The sequence below is a fragment of the Micromesistius poutassou genome (genome assembly GCF_964030765.1).
Source record: "Micromesistius poutassou genome assembly, chromosome: 20".
In the NCBI taxonomy this organism is placed as follows: domain Eukaryota; kingdom Metazoa; phylum Chordata; class Actinopteri; order Gadiformes; family Gadidae; genus Micromesistius; species Micromesistius poutassou.
Window position 1 is genome coordinate 1,120,814 of NC_140290.1, and position 3,751 is coordinate 1,124,564.

The following is a 3,751-nucleotide window of genomic DNA, read 5'->3' on the forward strand; positions in this document are numbered from 1 at the left end:
GATACGGTGCCACTCATCACCTGGGAAACACACAGTAACACATTAATCAAAATTAGAGACAATACTTTAGATGAACCAAAAAACAAAAGCATTTCCTAAGCAACATCTTAATGTTACTGTTTGGTACACAAAGGCAAAGAAAAATTTTAGTTTTTCTTTTTTACAATAATGGTTATACAAAACCACCTATATCAGCAAGAGCAATTAAAGTGGGAAAGAATGTGCCATGTCAAAGCTAACTCAGAGCATGCTGTGTTCATGTGCTCATTTAAAACAAACGCATCAGCATCTGTTTGCTGCTCAAATTGAAGTGCCAGAAAGCTGAATAAATCAGGGTAAAAGTTGGGCAATGTCTTCTTTACTCAAGTGTTGATTTATGAATGAAAGCTTGAGTAAATTGCCTGGTACAGATACAGCTTTGATAAATGCCTGTACAATCATAATACATATTTTTACCTTCAGGAAATTAATATCTTTGGCTTGCACAGTAAATCTTTAAAAGGACCCACCACCGCTGCTGTGGTTCTCTATTGATCCTGACTAAAACAGGTATTTTCAGTTCAATGGTTCAGTTGAAAGAGATATCTATTTATTCCTAGTTAATGAGTGGGTATCTTCATGGCTGTTCAACGCTGTGCGCTATGATGCCACAGGGTGGTGATTATACCCCCCTTGGTGTCAACTGGAGGTACTCATTTTGAGCCCAACCCTTGTGAGGGCTATAGTTGATTATAAAGGTAATAGTAATGATAAATCAAACTCTTCATTTGAAGAGACGTTACCGTGAGTTATGCCATATCGGTCCATATTAATTTTGACAATTATGTAATCTTACAAATTCAGCAACTTGAAAGTTTCCAAAATAAATGTCTCCACAACCAAGACCTAAATGTTGTTGTTGCCGTCTACATGTACTACAAGTGTAGCGCTCGTCACAGTAAAAAGTGTTTACAAGCATATCAATTGACGTCTGTGTTGTGATATTATGCCTGCACAAACTGATGATTATGGAGTGCCGGCCGAGGGCATTTCTGAAAGTGGTTATCATTTTTTCAATGAGGAACTCACTGCTCTAGAACACCTTTTACACAATACACAATGTCTCTCTACCTCCATGCAGCTAAAAAAACAACAACAACACCACATATTCCTGCTTGTGCACACAGAACAAATGGGGGCCGGTCAGCAGAACAGTCCGTGAACTTCCACATAATGTTCTTCTGAAAGGGTGTTTGTCCCTGTGTGTGTGCGCGTGTGTGTGTGTGTGTGTGTGTGTGTGTGTGTGTGTGTGTGTGAGGGTAAGGTTTGTGTCCTAGTAGCACACATCTAATGGCCAACGAGTAGTGAGAACTACATTAACCTTCGCTGTGTGCGACGCATCCGCCCTTCAGGGGACACTTGGCTGTCCACCAATGAGCATGGTCTGAGGGCGGCTACACACACACACACACACACACACACACACACACACAGACCACACACCATGTGAAACAACCTGTTGTGCTGTTGGCTCGGTCTGCTACCTCTGGGTTTGCACGGAGACGTGCAGGGAGGCAGTCTCATCATCCCTGGACACAACACATACTAAGGCTTACATAACTACTCTCACATGCAGTGAAAGAAACTCACACTCACACATACAATGGGCTGGGCAGCTTGCTACACACCGAGGACCAAGAAAATTGCTCTGCCACCGTAATGACATTACCCAGTGGCCTTGTGACCCTGCAGGCACTGAGCTGAGAGAGAGAGAGAGAGAGCGAGAGCGAGAGTAAGAGCGAGACAGAGAGAGAGAGCGATAGAGAGACTACACATGAATAGTGCCTACAGAAAGGCTGCATGCCTGGCGAGCTGAATCAACCTCTATGTATTTCAATAAAAATGCCTTATCACTTCCCTCTGAGTGCTGGTCCCATTCTTCTAGCAATAATTAAATTGTACATTTAAAGAATGGCCCACTATGTCATTGTTGCCATGCATATAATATTGCATTGTATGCAAAAAGTATGTGTTGAATGGTTTGCAGCCGGGGAGGTTTTGCAGCTCTGTGGTGGAGACAAAGGCCAGGAAAGAGCAGGAAGGGTGGAGCTGGGAGTGATATACACACTAGTGTTTGTTTTTTTTACATTTGACTGACTGGTACCAAGAGACAACATGTCATTAAAATGATCTGAAGCCAATAGTTATATAATGTTGGTTGATTTAACAAAGTCAACCTGTTTCAGATTTGGAAGTTACGAATAAAAGTAATAAGTTATGAGTTAGTCTATAATGGCATTACAAAATGTGTAATGAGGAAAAGATGCAATAAGATCTGTACTCAGTACTGGCCAATTCTGAAGCTAATGTTTGGTGATCAAAGTCGTGATTGGTCTAGAGCAGAATTCGGGTGTCTGTGTATCCCTCTATTGTTTTAAGGAGAGTGCAGGTCATGGCCTCCTATAGCCGGATGTGTACGTCTGCTCTCACAACAAAGGACTAACTAAAATATATAGTAGTAACTCTAAACAAGCCATGCAGTCCAAACCAGGGAGCCCTACACTGAGCCACTTTCCCAATCGCTTGCTTCTTGCACCACATTGTTTCTCACAGTTTCTCTCAGAGATGGTCATCACTACCGATCATTGTTAGCATTGCCATGAGGAACGTCAGGGTTGTGATGAGGCTAAATGAGGCTGACCTTCTTCCCTCAGGTAACGATGTTGAAGATAACGGACCTGGGCGGCAGTGCTCACTGATCAGTCACTAACTCCTCTATTTCCATGGGGACATGTTGGCAGGCCCTGAAGTCAGACCCTATTGTTTAAGATCAAATCATTCCAACTATTCTCACAGTTTAATAACCAGGTTAGTTGAACACTTTTCCAATGGAGGCTCACAAAGTGTTGTGGCATAAGTCTGTATCATCTTTTACTAAAAGGTATAAAGTTGTCTTACAGAGTTATACAGACTTTTTGAAACTCGGTTGCATATCTTTTTGCTAAAGGCGGATAAGCACACATATTTAGTGGTATTGCTATGCGTCCATAGAAGAAGTAGGCCTACAGTGAGTGGGAATATACAGGTCACACATTAAGTTTAGGCTGCTTGTGGAACAATGCTCAAAGGGAGGCTCCTGATTTGGGGATCACACTACCTTTCGCTGAAAGTTGAAGACCCTAGACCCTACGCTGTCACGCCCTATATTCAACATCATCAACATTCAACATTATTATAATATCTCGGCTAACCCATTGCTAATTGTACTTGGACAACTACTTCACTTTACGTGATACCAACCCAGAATACCTCTAGCAAGTACAGCAGAAATGCCATTAATGTTGTTTTAAAATGTAAAGTGCACTACATTTGACTGGAAATACACTTGGTCACTCGGTCAGAAGACCTCTACCACAATGACCCTTTCCACCAAATCTACTGTTTGTTTGTTTTGAGTATTCCTTTCCAACGAGGACCACAAAGTGTCTATTCTTTCCACACAGAAAGCCACATGAATTGAATTGCCATTATAGTGAGTATTGTATGACAGTACTCGTCCCCTTAGAATTCTACATCATAAGCTAATATTGATCACCTTTCTACTTCCTCAGCAATACAATCAGCAAGACAAGTGTTACTGCTATTCATTAAATCCATGAAGAAAGAGCCATCTGCATTGGGATTATTCATTGTTGCCAAGCAGGGGAACAAGCAGTCCAAGCACACTATCACTGATAACACCAAAAGATCACTTTTTGATAATAAGAACGAT